The following is an 8,892-nucleotide window of genomic DNA, read 5'->3' on the forward strand; positions in this document are numbered from 1 at the left end:
TCTTCATTCCGATATATTAAAGCAGATGGAGAAACATTGGAAATACATTTCCAAGCCTTGAAGATTGCAGCGGTCAATCGAAGAAATGACATTCCGAAGAAAGAAAAGTCAGTCTCTTCATGGGAAAAGATCTCAAACTTGATTAAGAGTGGAAATACAATGGGTCAAATCAAGTTGTTAGAACTACTTGAGAAAAAGGATCGGTTCGGGATGGGTTACAAATCGGCTAACAAAGAAGTTCAGAAGACCTATTAGAAGAAGCTCTGCACTTTCCAAGAAATGTTCCATAGTGTTGGGTGCAAAAGTGAAGATCATGTGGTTATAGTTCAAGAAGAAGATGAAGGGATACCCAAATTGGTGTGTCTTTGCTCATCGGATGCCACTCTCAATAATTGAAAGTCCGTTGATATTCCTTATAATAAGTCCTTTGCTCTGCCTAAGGCAAATTGATAAGTTTTGTAGGGGCCCCTTTTGTTTCATTGACTTATTTATAAATAAAGTTTTATTTTTATTTTCAATTGAGCTCTATTTTCTTTCATTTCAAGTTTTTCAAAGATGTCAATGTTCTTTCACACACTCTCATTCCTAGAACTTCATTCAAAAAGATAATAACAAATAAAAATCTTCCTCAAATGCAGATTAATAAACGAACCTATTGAAAACGACACTACTACATTTCCTTACAACTTCGAATTCCCAACTAACCAAGCGGAAAGAGGTGATGAGGATGATTATGAGCTTCCCAAAGAGTTAGCCAGACTGTTAAAAGAGGAGGAAACAGTAATTCAACGTCATTAGGAACTAGTGGATGTGATCAATATGTGAACTTAAGTAAACAAGAAAGAGGTTAAGGTTGGTGCTTTCTTGAATGATGAAATCAAGAAAATATTGGTTGAATTACTACGTGAGTACGCACATGTGTTTGCTTGTCCATACCAAGATATGCCAGGACTAGACACGAGCATTGTTGTACAAAAGCTACTGCTCAAGCCATAGTTCCTACCTGTAAAACAAAAATTGAGAAGGACCAAACCAAACATGTCTCTCAAAATCAGGGAGGAGGTCAGAAATCAATTCAACACGGGTTTCTTAGCCATGGTCAAATATCCATAGTGGGTTTCTAACATCGTGCCAGTCCCAGAGGAAGATGGAAAAGTCAGAATATGTATGGACTATCGGGATTTGAATAGGGCTAATCCCAAGGACGATTTCCCTCTTCCACATATTGATGTGTTGGTAGATACCACCGCTCAATTTTCGGTCTTCTCATTCATGGAAGGATTCTCCTATTATAATCAGATAAACATGTCTCCCGCAAACATGGAGAAAACCATGTTTGTTACTCCCTGGGAACATTTTGTTACAAGGTAATTCATTTCGGGTTGCAGAACGTTGGGGCAACATACCCAAAGGGCAATGATGACTCTCTTCCATGACTTGATTCATAAAAAGATAGATGTCTATCTCTATGATATGATTTGTAAATAACAAATTGAATAAGATCACATAGTCAACCTACAAAATTTCTTTGATCGTCTGAGGAAGTTCAAGTTACGTTTGAATCCTGCAAAATGCACTTTTGGAGTCAGATCGACAAAATTGTTAGGGTTCATAGTCAGCTAGAGAGGAATCGAAGTTGATCCCGAAAAAGTCAAAGCCATCCAAGATATGCCAGCTTTAAGGACAGAAAAAGAGGTCTGTGGGTTCCTAGGGAGATTGAACTGTATTGCTAGGTTCAACTCGCACTTAATAACCACATTTGAACCAATCTTCAAGTTATGAAGGAAGGATCAAGCCCTCGAATGGAATGAAGGTTTTCAAAAGGCCTTCAATAGAATCAAGGAATATATGCAAGAGCCACCTATCTTGGTGCTACCAGTTCCAGGAAGACCACTTATAATGTACCTAGTAGTACTTGACGGTTCTATGAGCTGCGTGTTGAGGCAACAACACAAGACCAAAAGTAAGGAATATGAAATCTACTACCTCAGCAATAAATTCACCAATTGTGAATCCCGATATTCTCTCTAGGGGAAAACTTGTTTTTCTCTAGCCTAGGACGCTCTGTGTCTGAGACAATACATGATGTGTGTCATACTACTTTGGTGATATCCATGATGGATCCTATCAAATATATTTTCGAGAAGCTGGCAATAACTGGAAGAATAGACCGATGGAAAATGTTATTGACTGAGTACGACAAGCAATATGTCACACAAAAAGCTATCAAAGGAAGTGTACTAGCATATCGTCTCGCTCATCAACCAATGGAAGATTATCGACCTAATTTTGACTTCCCCGACGAAGATGTTATGGTCGTAAAAGATTGCGAGACTCTAGGACTAGAGAAAGGACCCAGACCAGAATCTTGATGGACAGTGTTGTTTTATGGGGCCTCAGACACAATGTCGCATGGAATTGGAGCTGTCATATCTTCCCTAACAAGGTTTAACACTCCCTTCACAACTAGGTTATATTTCACCTGCACTAATAACATGGCCAAATATGAAGCATGTATCCTTAGAATCGATGAAGCTATTGACCTGAGAATCAAGATCTTAGAGGTGTATGGAGATTTTGCTCTTCTTATCAATCAAATCAAAGCATAATGGGGGACCCATAATTCTAAGCTAATCCAGTACCGAGACCATGTTCATAAATCAGTCACCTACTTTGACGAGATTACCTTCCACTATATTCATTGGGAGGAGAATCAACTAGAAGATGCCTTGGCCACTTTATCATCCATGTTCAAAGTCAATTAGGCCAATGAAGTGCCTCCCATAAGAATTCAATGTTTAGACGAACTAGCCTATTGTGTAGCACTGGAAGTATATGAAGATGAAATTCTGGTATCAGATATGAGATGTCGAAGGTAATGTCACGACACTAATATCTGAACAATACACACAAAATAAAAGATAAAGAACATTAAAGCAAGAGACACAAGCAATTGTTAACCCAGTTTGGTGCAAACTCACCTACGTCTGAGGGCTACCAGGCCAAGAAGGAAATCCACTAAAATAGAATCAGTTTAAAGACTCTCAGTAAACAACTTCAAGTTACAGTCTTATCACCTAATCTCTACCCGTGTGACTTATACCTAAGAACTCTTAGATATGAGATCTCACTCACTCCCCCTCAATCACACAAGTGATATAAACAAGAATTATAATGAAAAGAAGACACTCTTCAAAGACACACACTGGATCTTACTTAAAAGCTTCAATCAAGTAGACACACACTCATGCTTAAAAGCTTAGAGTGACAAATTACAACTAAAAAATCAGACTAATTCAATCATCTATGGATGAATTGAATGGCTTACAAACCACACGACCACCCAAGACTAAAACCCTTATTCTCTCTCAATATTTTGTTTGTTATTTCTTGTGTATCAAATCAGGTTTTCCATTTCCTTTTTATAGAAGCATTTGGCTGGGTTTGGACATCATAAAACCCTAAAACCATTTCCATTCACATCTTCTCATGACAACTGATTAGATCTCCTTCAACATCACCTGTACAACCTCCTTCTGAAATCTCCTTAAACATCACCTGTACAACACATAACATTATTCTGTTCAACATCAGTTGTCACCTGTTTAACCTAGCTAGCTCTTAACTGCAGCTCTCCACACATTAACTGCAACCTCCATATATTAACTTCTCCCTCTTTTTAGTCAAAATAGACCAAAGTGACCAATTAGACAAAATAAATGTCAATCAGTCCAGCAGAGAATGTCAGAAAGGATGTTATAACATATCAAATGTTAAAACATAAATGTCAGGTGGTACAAACCATAATTATACACAGCTACATGAGCTGAGATAATCAGAATACCAGAGAACTCATAAAGAGCCCAAAAATTACATCATGGCATCAAAAAGGACTGCAAAAAAAAACTACAAACATCAAAGCATCCAAGCATCCAAGAACACACATCGTCTTCAACATCATCTTCAGAATCAGAACTTTCTCTGACCTTTCTCTTCTTGACCTCTACTTTACTCCATGATTTTGAAGGACCTACAACAATAGCCTTCTTACTAGTTCTGGCTGTTATCATCTCAGCCACATACCTCCCTTTCCTGGTCTTCATTCTCTTTGCAACACTTGGCTTCAAGTGATGAAGCAAGGTGTCATCTTCCTCATCTGAGCTCTCTTCTTCCAAATCAATCACCTTCTCAGCAGTGTCATGCTTCTTAGACTGAGAAGCATCTACAAGTTTCTTACTAGGCACGACTTTCCCTAAAGAACACAGTCCTTCTGCATCAATATCTTTCTCTGACCTAAATGAATCATCATCTTTCTCAGTTTGAGGTTCCACCTCAGGTGAGGGGTCCCTTCTAGACAGAGGAGTCGAAACTCCCTTGAATGAGTTCCTTCATTTAGGATCCTTGTGACCAGATTCCTAATGACACGAGTAGTATAATGCATGTCATCCTTAGGAGGAGGGTTGTCAAAACTGTTACCTTGAGTGTTTCCTGCAGCGGAAGAAGGACCAGGGGCGTCGCCTGGGATGACTGAAAGAGGAATAACTTCCAAAATGTCTTCATCCAGAAAATCCACGGATGGTGTTCTTTCTTTGTGAGTAGGTTTAGAACCAGAAGATGAAGGATGTTGTGACATTTTGTTGATCTTGTGAAAAAATTTTATGCCCTAGCAGAGATGGTCGATACAGTTTGATGAAGATGGAAGTGGTTGTGCTGTGGTTGCGTGTGAAAATGGTATAGATGGGAGTTCCAATACTAGGTAATGATTTACCATAAATGGGGCACTTTCTTTTAAGTGGGCAGACAATATTTTTATTACCTTTTCCACTCCAAATTAATTGCTATAAATTCTCATGAATACAAATCCCTAATTTCCCTCTTAAACATTCAAATTGATTAGCATCCAAAGCCTTTGTAAATATGTCAGCTAATTGAATTTCAATAGTAACATGCTCCAGGGTTGTGATTTTCTCTTCCACTAGTTCTCTAATAAAGTGATGACAAATATCAATGTGCTTTGTCCTGCTGTGCTGAATAGGATTCTTAGAAATATTTATAGCACTCAGGTTGTCACAGTATAATGTCATGACATTTTGTGTGACATTATATTCAGTTAACATTTGTTTCATCCAAACCAATTGAGGACAACTACTCCCAGCTGCTATGTATTCAACTCAGCAGTGGATAGGGACACACAATTTTGTTTCTTGCTAAACCATGATATCAAGTTGTTCCCCAAGAAGAAATATCGTCCTGATGTGCTTTTCCTATCATCAGCACTTCCAGCCCAGTCAACATCATAATATCCAGTCATCATGGATCCAAAACCATGAGTATATAACATTCCGTAGTCACTGGTGCCATTGACATATTTCAGTATCCTCTTCACTTGGTTTATGTGACTGACTTTTGGTTCAGTTTGATATCTAGCACAAACACCTATAGCAAAGGCAATGTCAGGTCTACTTGCTGTGAGATATAGCATACTTCCTATCATGCTTCTGTACAAACTTTGATCTACACTAACACCATTTTGATCTTTGGAGACTTTCAAATGTGTAGGAGCAGGTGTCCTTTTATGACTTGCATTCTCCATGCCAAACTTCTTAACAATGTTCTTGGCATATTTGCTTTTGAGATAGAAAGATAGAATCTTCCATCTGCTTGACTTGTAGCCCAAGAAAATAGGTCAACTCTCCAACAAGGCTCATCTCAAACTCCGACTGCATTTGTCTAACAAAATGTTCGACCATCTGATCTGACATCCCACCAAACACAATATCATCCACATATATTTGAGCCACCATGTGTTTTCTTCCTTCATTCTTAACAAATAGGGTCTTGTCAATACCTCCCTTCCTGTATCCATTGTTAGTGAGGAACACTGTGAGTCTCTCATACCAAGCCCTAAGAGCTTGTTTCAAACCATAGAGGGCTTTCTTCAATTTGTACACATGCTTTGGAAGATTTGGATTTGTGACTCCTTTAGGTTGTCCAACATATACTTCCTCATTTAAGTAGCCATTCAAGAAGACACTTTTTACATCCATTTGGAACAGTTTGAACTTCAGAATACATGCCACTCCAAGCAAAAGACTAATGGACTCAAGGCGAGCTACAGGAGCAAATGTTTCATCAAAATCCACTCCTTCAACTTGAGTATATCCTTGTGCTACTAATCTTGCTTTGTTTTTAGTAACCACCCCTTGTTCATCAGATTTATTCTTATACACCCACTTTTTACCTATGACATTTATTCCTTCAGGTCTAGCAACCAATTCCCATACTTCATTCCTCTTGAATTGACCTAACTCCTCTTGCATGGTATTGATCTAGAACTCATCAGTCAAGGCTTCCTTGACATTCCTAGGCTCAATCTTGGACACAAAGCAACCATGTGATATCACTTCCCTTGATCTAGTTGTGACCCCTTTATTTGGGTCTCCTATAATGAGATCTTTGGGATGATCCTTCTGAACTCTGATGGAGGGTCCCTTGTAGATTTTGTAATCTTCAGGTTCAGCTTGAAGAGGTTCACTCTCACTATTTTTGTCTGAGAGATCAACTGACAAATCATTTAGAGATGTCTCAACATCGTCTTTGACATCAGTCTGTTGATCATCAACAACCACATTGATAGATTCCATCATTACTTTTGTTCTGGAGTTAAAGACTCTATATGCTCTGCTGTTCGTTGAGTAGCCCATAAATATTCCTTCATCACTTTTGGGATCCATATTCCTTCTTTGCTCATGATCAGTCAAGATATAACATTTACTACCAAACACATGGAAGTATTTGATTATAGGTCTTCTCCCTTTCCAGACTTCATATAAGGTAGTAGGAGTCCCTTTCTTCAAGGTTACTCTGTTGTGAACATAGCAGATTGTGTTCATAGCTTCAGCCCAAAAGAGGTAGAGCATTTTCTTATCATGAATCATAACTCTGGTTGATTCTTGAAGGGTTCTATTTTTCCTTTCCACCACACCATTTTGCTGTGGAGTAATGGGAGATGAGAACTCATGATGAATTCCTTCTAAATAGCAGAATTCAGCAAATTCGCTGTTTTCAAATTCCTTCCCATGATCACTTCTAATTTTGATAACTTGGCTTTCCTTTTCTTTTTGAATTTTTAGACAATAATCTTTGAAGACTTCAAAAACATCAGATTTATCTCTTATAAAATTGATCCAGGTGTATCTAGAGAAGTCATCCACCACTACATACGCATACTTCTTCCCACCAAGGCTTTCCACCTGCATGGGTCCCATCAAATCCATATGAAGGAGTTCCAATAGTTTGGAAGTGGTGTCATGTCTGAGCTTCGAGTGTGACATCCTTGTCTGTTTTCCAATCTGACATTCCCCACAGACTTTTCCTTCATCAATCTTCAAGTTGGGAATTCCTCTAACAGCTTCAACAGATATAATCCTATTCATACCTTTAAGATGCAGATGGCCCAATCTTTGATGCCATATCTTCACTTCTTCTTCTTTGGCTAAAGTACACATTGAAGAATAACCAGTTTCTTGAGAGCTCCACATGTAGAAGCTGTCTTTAGACCTGACTCCTTTCATGATCACTTCATTTTATTTGTTAGTAATCAGACATTTAGTTTTGGTGAAGTTTACAGTTAGACATTTCACATAGTTGACTGATGATTATTAGGTTTGCAGTCAGTCCCTTAACAAGTAGAACATTGTTAAGATTAGGAACTCCAGGGCAGTTGAGCTTACCACTTCCCTTGATTTCACCCTTTGCTCCATCACCAAAGGTTACATAACTGGTGGCATAAGGATGAAGGCCAGTTAGCAAGTTTTTATTTCCAGTCATATGTCTGGAGCATCCATTGTCAAAATACCAATCTTCTTTCGCTAAAACTCTGAAGGAAGTGTGAGCTATCAGACTTGTAACATCAGTCCTAGGAACCCATTGTTTTTTGTTGAAAGGTCTGGCATGTTTGAGTTTAGGTTGATGATGAGAGGGACTAGGATAGCCATACAACTTATAGCAGAAAGGTTTTATGTGGTCAAATTTTCCACAGTAATAACATCTCCATCTTTGATTTTTCCCTTTCTATTGTCTTCCTTTATGATGTTGTGACATATGATGTGACATCTCTGGTTTTCTCCCAATGTGACTGCACTTGGGTTTGAACTTTGGTTTGCTACCAGTGTGGCTGCACTCAGGTTTAGATTCATTGAAGCCAATGCCAGACTTGTCTCCTGTTATATTTCCAGTCTGGAGAATTTTTTCTAAGGTGTCAGATCCATTGTTCAGCATTATTACATACTTGGTCATCTCGTCTAGTTTTGAATTCAAGAATATTGCTTCGGTCTTCAACTTGGAGATGGTTTCCGAATGTTCTGCCTTCTCATTCTCCAGCTGTGCTATCATTTTCTTCTGGCTTTCAACTTGTTGACACACTTCTGCACTTCTGTGACACAACTCTCTGTAGGTAGTGGCCAACTCTTCAAAGGTTACTTCATTATCACTTGAGTCTTCATCAGAACCCCATCTTCCATTCAAGGCAGTCATAAGATTTGTAGACTCTTCTGTTTCACTTTCATCAGACCAAATGGAAGCAAGACTCCTCTTTTGTTTCTTGAGATAGGTCCCACGTTCAGTTCTAATGTGTCTATACCCATCACATTCATGGCACTGAACTCCTTTTCCTTCTTTAGGCTTTTCATCTGACCTTGTTCTTCTTCGAGCATTGTTGGATTTACTGATGTCAGGTGCGATGTTCTTGACATTAGCCTTAGATCTTACATCCATCTTTTTCAGAAGTCTGTTGAACTGTCTTCCCAACATTGCTACATCATTTGCCAGATCTACATCAATATCTTGACCACTTTCCTCCTCTTCCTCCTCAGTGTTTGACATGAAGGCTAT

This window comes from Lathyrus oleraceus, chromosome 3, assembly GCF_024323335.1.
Source record: "Lathyrus oleraceus cultivar Zhongwan6 chromosome 3, CAAS_Psat_ZW6_1.0, whole genome shotgun sequence".
Lineage (NCBI taxonomy): Eukaryota > Viridiplantae > Streptophyta > Magnoliopsida > Fabales > Fabaceae > Lathyrus > Lathyrus oleraceus.